Here is a 12,019-nt window from a genome sequence, read left to right as displayed (position 1 = left end):
GATGTTCTCAATGGCGGGCAATTGGGTGCCAGTAATCCACTGGGCAGTTTTCACCACCTGCTGGAGTGCTTTGCAGTCCGATATGGGACAATTACCATACCACACTGAAATGCAGTTGGTGAGTATGCTCTCAATGGTACAGCAGTAAAAGTCCGTCAGTATCCTGGGACAGAGGTGAGCTTTCTTGATGCTCTGCAGGAAATAAAGGCGACGTTACATCTTTTTGATCAGGATGGAGGAGTTCAGGGACCAGGTGAGATCATTGGAAATGTGGACACCAAGGAATTTGAAGCTTGATATACGCTCCACTACAGCTTCATTGATGTAGATAGGGACGTGAGTATGGCTCCTAGCATGCCTGAAGTCCACAATGATCTCCTTGGTCTTCTGGGTGTTAGGGCCAGGTTATCGGGCTCCAAGAAGACCACAAACTTGTCGTAGGGTTTGGAGGCTTGCATGACTCAGTGACCCGGAGAACTATGTTGGCAGGAGTCAGGGCCTTGAGCTTTGAGTCTTGGTAGGGTTACCAATGCCAAACAGGTCTAAGGGTAAAGGCCAGACTGACAATGGCCCACCAGTCCTCCAGGTTCAGGGGTTCAACTCAGGAAGCTATTGGCACGATGAAGAAAGCCCTGAATACTGCCAAGATACTCTGAAGCACACCTGGAGTACAATAGAGAAGATGGCCAAGGACCAACAGGGATGAAGGACCTTCATTGCTGAACTAAATGCCAGTGGCATAACAGGCATTTGATGATGATGGCAAAGTGATATCAGGCCAGTATCCCTTCTGCCTCACTCTCATATGTTGTGAATACTAACATCTCAACTTTGAAAATAACAGCATCAGATACATCAGCCTAAACTGAACACATATCCATTCTTTGGCTGGCATTTTCATTCTGGGCATCTGACTGTTATCCCCACAACAGCAAACTGCAGGTAACATGTCCACTGATTTCCACTCAAAACCACTATCAGGAGTAAAATGTCTTCAATGTGTGGATTAGTGGGCTTCACATTCAAAGATTCAAAGTACCTTAATTCTCAAAGTATGTATACAGTGTACAACCCTGAAATTCGTTTTCTCCACAGACAGGCACCAAACAAAGAAAACCATGGAACCCGTTCAAAGAACAACATTAACCTCCCCCCCCCCCCCCCCACATCCAATGCACATGGCAAATGGCAAAAAAATAAGTGAAGAACACAGAATATAGGACACAAAATTGAAAGAGACCAGGCATATTCGGTTCAGTTCAAGCTAGCATGGTATCTTTCATCATCTGCAGGCAGCTCTGATCAAAATAGCCCAAAATAACAATAAAAAGAGTGACCAGAAACACATCATAACATGATCTACAGAGTCTTTTAGAAGTATTTATGTTTCTAATTCAACGGATGTGAGATGCTCAAAGTTCAAAGTAAATTTATTATCAGTGTACATATATGTCACCATATACAACCATGAGATTAATTTTTTGTAGGCATACTCAATAAATCCTTAAAAGAATCAATGAAAGACCACCCCAACTTGCAAAAGTTTGCTGTAGGGCATACCAATGCAAGAAGGAAGCATTAGTTACTCTCTCTTCATAGTTGCTTACATGTGGCACCTATCTAGCAAGCTGAATTCTGCAGCCTCACAAATAAGCAATCTCCACTTTATTTACACAAGGGGCTGAATTATTTCCTCTGATGTCAACCAGAAATCAAAAACAGCAGAGATAACATAGTGGGATGTGCACTGCCTTGTCTGCAATATGTCAGTAACAGAAGCAGGCTGGTCTTTGCTTTAAACAGTTTGTTTTTCATGCAATTTTATTCTTTCTGTTCCTTGTCAGATGTTATCCCTTTCAGTCTTGATCCTAAGCAGCTTGACAGCAAGCATTCTGTGTTGTGCGTTGTGTTCTGACAAACTTCTGTAGATGCACAGTGGAGAGTATCATGGCCAGTACATCACGCCTGTCATGGAAACACCAATGCCCTGGAACAGAAAGCCCAGTCCATCACAGGAAAAGTCCTTCCCACCGTTGAGTACATTTACAAGGAGTTCTGCCACAAGGAAGTGGCATCCATCATCAAAGAACTCAACAATCCAAGCCATGCTCTCTTCTCACGACTACCATCGGGCAGGAGGTACAGGAGCCTCAGGACCCACACCACCAGGCTCAAGAACCATTATCCTTCAACTATCAGGCTCCTGTACCGGTGTAGATAACTTCACTTATCTCATTTCTGAACTGATTCCACGGCCTATAGACCTTCTTTCAAGGACTCTACAACTCAGGTTCTCCGTATGTTTTTTTTTTGCACAATTTGTCTTCTTTTGCACATTGGTTTTTTTGTCATGACCTTCTGAGTGAAGAAGGTTCCCATCTCGGTCCCCTTTCACCCTTAACCCATCACCTTCAGTTGTAGTCCCACCCAACCTCAGTGGAAAAAGCCTGCTTGCATTTACCCTGACTCTATCAAATCTCCTCTCAATCATTTGTATTCCAAGGAATAAGGTCTTAACCTATTCAATCCTTCCTTATAATAAAGGTCCTCCAGACCAGCACCATCTTTGTAAATTTTCTCTGTACTCTTTCAATCTTAGTTACATCTTTCCCAAGGACAGGTAACCAAAACTGAATACAATACTCCAAGTTAAGTCTCACCAACATCTTATACAACTTCAACATAACATCCCATCTCCTGTACTTACATTGCTTTATGAAGGCCAATGTGCCAAATGATTTCCTTACCTGTAGACCCTATCTACCTGTAATGCCACTTTCAATGAATTATGGACCTGTATTTCCAGATCCCTTTGTTCTCCCACACTCCTCAGTACCCTACTGTTCACTGTGTAAGACCCACTCTGGTTGGTCCTACTGCAGTGCAACACCTTGCACTTGTTTGTATTAAATTCCATCAGTTATTTTTCAGCCCATTTTCCAGCTGATGCAGATCCCTCTGCAAGCTAAGACAGCCTTCCTTGCTGTCCACTACACCCCTAATCTCGGTGTCATCCGGAAATTTGCTGATCCAGTTAATCACATTATCATCCAGATCATTGACACAGACGACAAACAACAACGGACACAGCTCCAAACCCCGCAACACAATGTTTCTATTGTATTTCTCTATTTTCCTATAAATATCTGCAAGGAAATGAATCTGTAGGTGGTATATAGTGACATATGCATATTTTGATCATAAATTTACCTTGAGCTTTGACTTGTGTTGTATTATTGGTGCTTTTAAGATTATGGGCATGCTATTTTGGCACTGGGGAATGAGTGATGATGTTTGAGGACTACACCCAGCAGACGTGTGTTGATTGTTAATGCTAACGATGCATTTTACTGTATGTTTCAATGTACATGTGACAAATAAACCTGAATCTGAATCTGCATTGCAGGGCTTATGTGGTATTGGGAATATTGGATATTTTAAACATTCTGTCCTCTGGATGTATCATCTATTAAATTAGCACAGCAGGACTTAGGTGTTCAGGACAAAGAAACGGGCAAGAAACATCATTACAGACACTACTGTTGCAGTAGGCATCAAACTTACCCACTCATCGAAAGCCTCTCCCCCATGGAAGGTGGGGTTGTGGGGTTGCCATGTGTAAGGAACATGGTAGCTCCTCCCACTAGCTGATGACTTCAGGGTGCCAGTAGAGTTTAAATCTAGCATGTGAAAACCATATGGCCTCGTTTCACTCTCTGGGTTACCACGGACAGCCAGCGCCATGGAAACAGTAAACAGTAGAGGTGTGCTGCAGCAAAGAGGGCCCGAGTGCACACTTCAGTATTTGCCACTGGGTGAATATTTAGAGTCTGTTTTGTCCTGCCACTTTGGGTGCTCAGTTTAGATAACTATTTGTAACCAAGTGTAGCTTGAAGGGTTTATTGAATGTTTAGTGCCTTTCTTGTCCTGTAAATAAGTAGTTAAGTTGCTTTCCAGTAATGAATGTTTTCTGTCCCCATTCACCAAGCCCGCAAACCTGATTTAACACAAGGTGGTTGGCCATTGCAGCTCCTTCCACTAGCTGCCGTTTAGCTGAACACATCACAGTGCTGAAAGAGTTTAAATCCCAACCACCAGCATTTTACCCCATATCCTGAGAGCATAACCCACATTCCAGACCCTTCAACCAAGAACAATATCCTCTCCACATCCCTTCTGACATGTTCTGCCAGAATTTTGTCTGTTTCAATGAGATCCTTCCTCATTCTTCTAATCTCTAGTGAATTAATCACATCCTCAGACGGTGATGGTCATTGATGAAAATGACACATTTCCCTGTATGTTTCAAAGTAAATTTATTATCAAAGTATATTTATGTCATCATATACAACCCTGAGCTTCATTTTCTTGTAGGAATACTCAATAAATCCACAGAATAGTAACCATAAGAGAATCAATGAAAGACTGCCGGCTTGGGCATCCAACCAGAGTACAGTTGACAACTAGCTCTGCAAATACAAAAAGAAAGAAAGAATAATAATAAATAAATAAGCAATAAGTATTGAGAACATGAGATGAAGAGACCTTGGAAGTGAGCCCATTGGCTGTGGGAACATTTGAGGGTGGCGTGATAGCATAGTAGCTAGCACAATGCTTTACAGTACCGGTGATCTGGGTTCAATTTCCACTGTTGTAAAATTATACATTCTCCCAGTGACCGTGTAGTACCCCTGAAAAAGGGATATGGCAAATGAAAGATAGATAATGCTACGTTCATCCACCAATCACTTTATGGAATGTGTACGGCGTGAACTACATTCTGGCAGGCATGAGCAATTAACTGAGTGCTGAAGATTGAATGCAAGCCCTTACAAGTCAATGGCAGATTCAGTGCTCAAAACTATAAAAGAATACCTTGCATACAGATTCTCAGAATTTTCAACTAAGCACATTTGCAAGTTTTTTTTAAGTAATATCCCTTTTCTTTTCTCAACATAAAATGATATTCACATAAAATAAATTATTTTAGCTCTTTTAAAAAAAATACTTTTACAACCTTTATAACTGAATTGAACAGATTCAACCTTGTCATAACTGCACGGGTTTCCTCCAGGCACTCCGGTTTCCTCCCGCAGTCCTAAGACATACCGATTGGTAGATTAATTGGTTGTTGTAAATTTTCCTATGATTAGGCTCAGACTAAATCAGGAGAAAGCTGGGTTACATGTCTTGAAGGACCAGAAGGGCCTATTCTACTCTGAATCTCAATAAATAAATAGATAGACCGATAAATAAATAAATTTCAGAGATGGGGTGAGTGAAATTATCCCCTTTGGTCAAGAGCCTGATGGTTGAGGGGTGATAACTGTTCCTGAAACTAGTGGTGTGAGTCTTGAGGCTCCTGTACTGCCTTCCTGATGGCAGCAGTGAAAAGAGAGCATGTCCTGAGTGGTGGGCGTCCCTGATGATGGATGCTGCTTTCCTGCGACAGCATTTTGATGTATATGTGACAAATGAAGCTATTCTTTTAATCTATAAAAATATCTGCAAACTTGATGGATTCAATAGCAATCAAGATGTAAAAGTTGACATTGAATTTTTATCTATAGATAGTTATATACTCAACAATCACTCCAGAATTCCAGAAAATAAGCCAGGATAATGACCCAGAAAAATTCCTTCAGTATTGAGTGCTGGAATATTCCAACATGGAAGAGGTGATGCAACTTCAAATATAACATTTAAGAGAAGTTTTGTAAGTATGTGGCTGGAGGGCTATGGTCCAGGTGTGGGTTGATGGGATTCAGATTTAGATTCCTATTTGATTATCAAGTATACATCGAAACATACAGTGAAATGCATCATTTGCGTTAACAACCAACACATCCTAAGGATGTGCTGGGGGCAGCCTGCAAATGTCACCACACATTCCAGCACCAACATATCACCTACCATGCTCAGCAGAACAACGCACAACACAACAAAACAAAAGACAACAAGCAACAAAACAACAACAGCAAAATAAGCCCTGTTCCTCCCTCCCACCCACTCAGACACACAGTCATGGAACCCCCCCCCCCCCCAGGACAAGCTGGCTTCTTTGGTCTCCAGCCCCTAGTGGACTTGTGGAATCACAGACATTAGTCTTTCGACATCCCTAATGGACTTGCAGAAATTCGTGGACTTGGAACTCTGGCCATTGGGCTGTGACTGAATTAACGATCGGGCTTTGAGCCAGACATCCAATCGACCTTCAGGACTTGATCTTTGGTACCAAAGCAGGACTCATTGATGATGATGAACAAGGACCCTGGATGAGGAACTGAATTCCAGGCCTTGAGCTCTGGGTTCTCCGATGATGGGAGCCCAAACACTAGGCCTCGAATTCCGGCAGAATAACATTTTGGCACAGATGGAAGGGCCAAGGTGCTCTGAGACTCTGTGCAGATTGAAACTGGAGTTGCAGAAAATTGAATAACCCAACGGTCTTGCCCTGACTGCCATCACCACAAGTAAAGCCCAAAGTTACAGGCTAGAATCAAACAGGCAGAAAGAGGGCAATACTGGAATGAGAACTTGGCAAGTTTCATTCCCAGCTATCATTTATTTAGATTGGCCATGTTAAGCACTCAGTCAGATGAGACAAGTAGCTGCTGTTCTGAAACGTATACCGCAGAACAAAGGCATTAAGTTTCCAGCCAGCAAAAATGCCTTCCCAATTTCCACAGCTAAATGCTTAGCTACTCCCACATCCATGGAAAGCAGAGCCAACCAAGGTTTAAATTTCCAAAGACACTCTAACTTGGAGCGCCTGTTGAAGTTATTTTAATGTACGATTAGAGTGAAACTCTGACATACTTATCTCAGTCTTTCACACTGCATCTTCTGGACTCTTCATCAACATCACTAGGTACTGTCTCGTATGGCAGGGGCGATCACTGTCTACACCTTGCCCAAGGGCAACCTGGAGGCTACTTGCAGGGAAGGAGTGCCTTACATCTCCTTTGGTAGAGCCACATCTCTAACCTGCCACCCAAATTTCGGATTAAGTGTGCAAAAATTACAGACAAACAATTTATGCTGTTTTTTTGTAGGGATTATGCTAAACCTCCCTGGAAATAAAAAGGGAAGTTGTTTATTTCATTAGAAGTTTGAGGAGATTTGGTATGTCACCAAAGACACTTCCAAATTTCTACAGATGTGCCATGGAGATCATTCAGTCTGCTATGGGGGGAGTGGTTGAGGGGAGGCACTGCACAGGATCAAAATAGTTTCAGACTCAGTCAGCTCCATCATGGGCACTAGCCTTCCCAGCATCCAGGACATCTTCAAGAAGAAATGCCTCAAAAAGGCAAAATCCATAATTAAGGACCTCCATCACCCAAGACTTGCCCTCTTCTCATTGCCACTATCAGGAAGGAGGTACACAGGCTCAATGATTTAGGAACAGCCTGTTCCCTTCCACCATCAGATTTCTGAATAAACATTGAACCCATGACATCACTACTTTATAAATTTAACTATTATATACATATTTACTGCAATTTACAGATTTCATTATCATATATTGCAAAGTACTGCTGCTGCATAACAACAAATTTCATAATGAATGCTGGTGTTATTAAACCTGATTCTGATTCTGAGACACACCCGACCAAGAGGCACCAGACAAGGTCGTTCGATTCTAAACAATTGTTGTATTGATCATTACAGAATGTCTCTGTGGCGCTTCCTGCTCCCTGTTCCCAACCATGATTCTCCTCTCCCTTACCCCTTCCCACTCTCAGTCCACAATAGAGACCCATATCAGAATCAGGTTTATCATCACTCACATACATCATGAAATTTGTTTTTTTTGCAGCAGTACAGTGCAATACATAAAATTACTACAGCACTGTGCAAAAGTGCTATATATACTGTATATGGCTTTAAGTAACTAAATGATTTTAATCTGTTTCTGTAAAATAACCCACAAGTTTGCAATCCCCAGTGGATATAAGAAAATGGAGGACATTAGAATAGTTGAAATTTTTTCAGATTTCTTAGCACTTTGGTTTTAATTCTGTTTCCTCAGTAAACAGTAGCAAGGTGATTATGCTGCTTGTCTGGTCATCAAGAAATAATCCAGATACCCGTAAAAATTATTTAGGAGCATGAGCTGAGATCCCACCATGGGAGCAAGGATACTTAAATTCAATGAACTTAAATGAACTTAAATTCAGTTCATTAAATGATTTGAAGTAGTCATGGTAATTGTGGTCATGAAACTATGGATTCACCAATATCTTTCAAGGAAAGTCATCTACACTTCTTATTCTGTCTAGACCAGGGATTCATAACCTGAGGTCTACAGAACCCTCAGGAGTCCATAGATAGATCCAGGGTGTCCATAAATTTGGTTGGGAAAAATTTACATTTTTTATTTTCACTATCCTCTAACTGAAATTTAGCATTTCCTTCAAATATATTTTTTAATATTTTGATAACTATATTTCACTATAATTTGTTTCTTTTGTAATCCTACTTATTTTATATATTTGAATACATTACTCTGAGAATGGGTCCATAGGCTTCACTGAACTGCCAAAGGGGTCCTTAGCAGGAACTAGGTTAAGAACCCTTGGTCTGGACTGCAGGCAATTCCAGATCCAAAACAATGTGATTAATTCTTAATGGGAATCCGAAATAACCGAGCAAGGTGCTCAACGTTACAAACTGCCCCGACCTTCAACACAAGTGACGTCAATCAAGAAGGCGGCTCAACACTGTCTTTGCAAGGACTACTAAGGTTGAGCAATAAATACTGGTTTTGGCAGTGATGGCTCAGAGGGAATTAGAAAAGTGCGGCTGAGATTATACTGGGAATTCATGGTGACTGGAACCGAAAGACAACATTATTGATTCATAACAAATCTGGAATGTGAAAGGTTACAGGTAGTAGAACAAGAGGGGTGTCATATAAAGTATAAACAGTTCCATGGGCCAGTGAACAGATTTCCTATTCCAAAGGTCCATAATTCTTACAAATACATATATGTATCTGCAAATCCTAGAAAACTGAAAAGTTCAAACTTTGAAGATCAAAGTAAATTTAGTATCAAAGAACTCATATGCTAGGAGATACAGTACTACCTTTAGATTAATTCTCTTGCAGGCATTTACAGAAAAAAAATAAGGAAATACAATAGGATCTATAAAAGTAAACTTTAAACAAAGAATGACAAACAAGCAATGTGCAAACGGAGACAAACTGCAAATAAAAAATAGAAGGTTTTGTCATCAATGAAGTGTTCTCAACAAAACAACTTTAACAGCGTTTTCCACATCTTATATTCAAGCACAGCTGACAAAATGTTTTGGCCACAATTGTAAGATTGAAAGCTATGTCTGTACTTCTGCATAATTATTCATTGAATATAGAATAGAGAACATAGAACAGAGAACACAGCACAGTACAGGCCCTTTGGCCCACTATATTGTGAATCCATTTTTCTTTCATCCATCTGCCCATCTGAGAGTCTCTTAAATATTTCTAATGCATCTGTTTCTAACAGCAGCCACGCCAGCTCAATCCACACACCAACAACTCTATGTGTAAAAAAAACACCTCTGAGGTAGACGCTAGAGATCTTGAGCAAACCAAGTACGTCAATAGTCAAATTTATTATCATGTGCACAAGCATATGGTGAAGTACTGTACAATGACAAACTGCTTGTAGCAGAATCACTTGCATGTGGGTACAGACAGCACACAGAATAGTAATCATTACTGTCAGATGGAATTTAATACAGACAAGTGTGATGTGTTGGGAGGACAAACCACAGTAAGACTTACATGGTGAGTGGTAGGACTCTGAGAACTGCAGCAGAACAACAGGATCTGGGAGTACTGATCAATAAATCCTGGAAAGTGGCATCATAGTTAGGTAGGGTCATAAGAACAGCTTTCGGCACATCGGCCATGAATCCAAGTATTGAGTACAGGAGTTCAGATGTTATGTAGAAGTTGCATAAGACGTTGGTGAGGCCTAATTTGGAGTAGTGTGTGCAGTTTTGGTCAGGAAAGATATCAGCCAGATTGAAACATGATGCACCTTCAATAACTCTCCGAGACGTGAGGTGAGATATAGGCTTTTATTGGCTGGAAGAAAGAACAAGCAGCAATTGACCACCATACTACATCCTGGAGACTGAGAGGCAGGGCTCAGGCCCCAATCGCCTTTATACAGGAGTCTGTGGGAGGAGCCATGGTCAGTGGGAGGGGCCACAGGAGCAGTCAGCGGGGGGGGGCGTGTCCAGACAGGTATATGTAGTTCACCACAAAACAGTGCAGTGAAAACTTACAAGGATGTTGCAGGAAATGTTACAATAATCACGGAAATTTTCAATATGTAGATAGATTGGGAGAATCGATTTGGTGTTGGATCAGAATACAGAATTGTTACAATGTCTATGAGATGGCTTTTTAGAGCAGATTGTGGTTGAGCCAACTAAGTGAAAGGCTATTCTGGATTGGGGGTTGTGTAATGAACTGGATTTGATGAGGGAGTTTAAGGTAAAGGAACCCTTAGGAAACAGTGACGATAATATGACAGACTTCATCTTGCAATTTGGGAGGAAGAAGCTAAAGTCAGATGTATCAGTATTACAGTGAAGTCAAGGGAATTACAGAGGTATGAGAGAAGAGCTCATTGGAAGGGGACACGAGCAGAGATGAGAACAGAAGAGCAAGGGTTGGAGTTTCTGAGAGCAACTCAGAAGGCCCAGAATTGATACATCCCAAAGAAGAAGTATTCTAAAGGCAGGATCACACAACTGAGGCTGATAAAGGAAGTCAGAAAACCGTGTAAAAGCAAAAGAGAGAACAAATAATAAAGGATTGAGAAGCGTTTACAAACTAACAGAAGGTAACTAAAAAAACTAAAAGGAGGAAAAAGATGAAATATGAAGGTAAGCTAGCCAATAATATCAAAATGAATGCCAGAAGTTTTCTCAGGTATTTAAAGAGTAAAAGAGAGGTGAGAGTAGATATCAGACCACAGGAAAATAACACTGGAGAGGTAGTAATGTGGACAAAGCAGTGGCAAAATGATAAGCTAAATAATATTTTGTATCTGTCTTCACTGTGGAAGACACTAGCAGTTGCCTGAAGTTCAAGAGTATCAGGGGACAGTACCCTTTACAAGAGAGAGGTGCTTGAGAAGTTGTAAGGACTAAAGGTAGTTAAATCAACTGGACCAGATGAACTACACCCCAGGGTTCTAAAAGAGGTAGCTGGGGAGATTGTGGAGGCATTAGTAATGATCTTTCAAGAATCACAAGATTCTCACATGGTTCCAAGGGACTGGAAAATTGCAAACGTCACTCCACTCTTCAAGAAGTGGGGGGGGGGGGGGGGGGAGAAAAAGGGAAATTACAAGCAGTTAGTCTGACAGTGGTTGGGAAGATGTTGGATTCGATTGTTAAGGATGAGGTCTCAGGGTACTTGGAGGTACATAATAAAATAGGCCAAAGTCAGCATGGTTTCCGTAAGGGAAAATCTTGCTTGAGGGTTCTTTTGGAATTCTTTGAGGAAATAACAAGCAGGATAGACAAAGGAGCATTGGGGGATGTTGTGTACTTGGATTTTCGGGAGGCCTTTAACAAAGTGCAGCATCTGAGGCTGCTTAACAAGTTAACCAGATGGCCTAATTCTGCTCCGCTCTCGTATGGTCTTATTGACTTGAGGATCCAGTTTAGGGAAAGGTTGAACAAGTTAGTACCTTATTCCCTGGAGCACAGGAGAATGAGGGGAGATTTTATAAAGGCATACAAAATTATGAGAAATTTAGATAGCTAACCTGTATCCAAGGCATCTCCAACTTAACAGAGTGTCTTCGCAGAAGCACAGGATCTGAAAATCAGAAATTTCTGCACTGTCTTAACTCTTACCCTGAGGAAGAAAATTATGGATTCATGGCCATGATGAGTCCCAGTTGCTGTGACACTGAGCAGTACGTAAACAGCTGACTTTTAGTTTCAGTCTTAAATCAAGTCCATGTTTGACTGGGAAAATGAG

The sequence above is a fragment of the Hemitrygon akajei genome, chromosome 2, assembly GCF_048418815.1.
Source record: "Hemitrygon akajei chromosome 2, sHemAka1.3, whole genome shotgun sequence".
NCBI classification, from domain to species: domain Eukaryota; kingdom Metazoa; phylum Chordata; class Chondrichthyes; order Myliobatiformes; family Dasyatidae; genus Hemitrygon; species Hemitrygon akajei.
Note: the sequence above shows the minus strand (reverse complement) of the source record.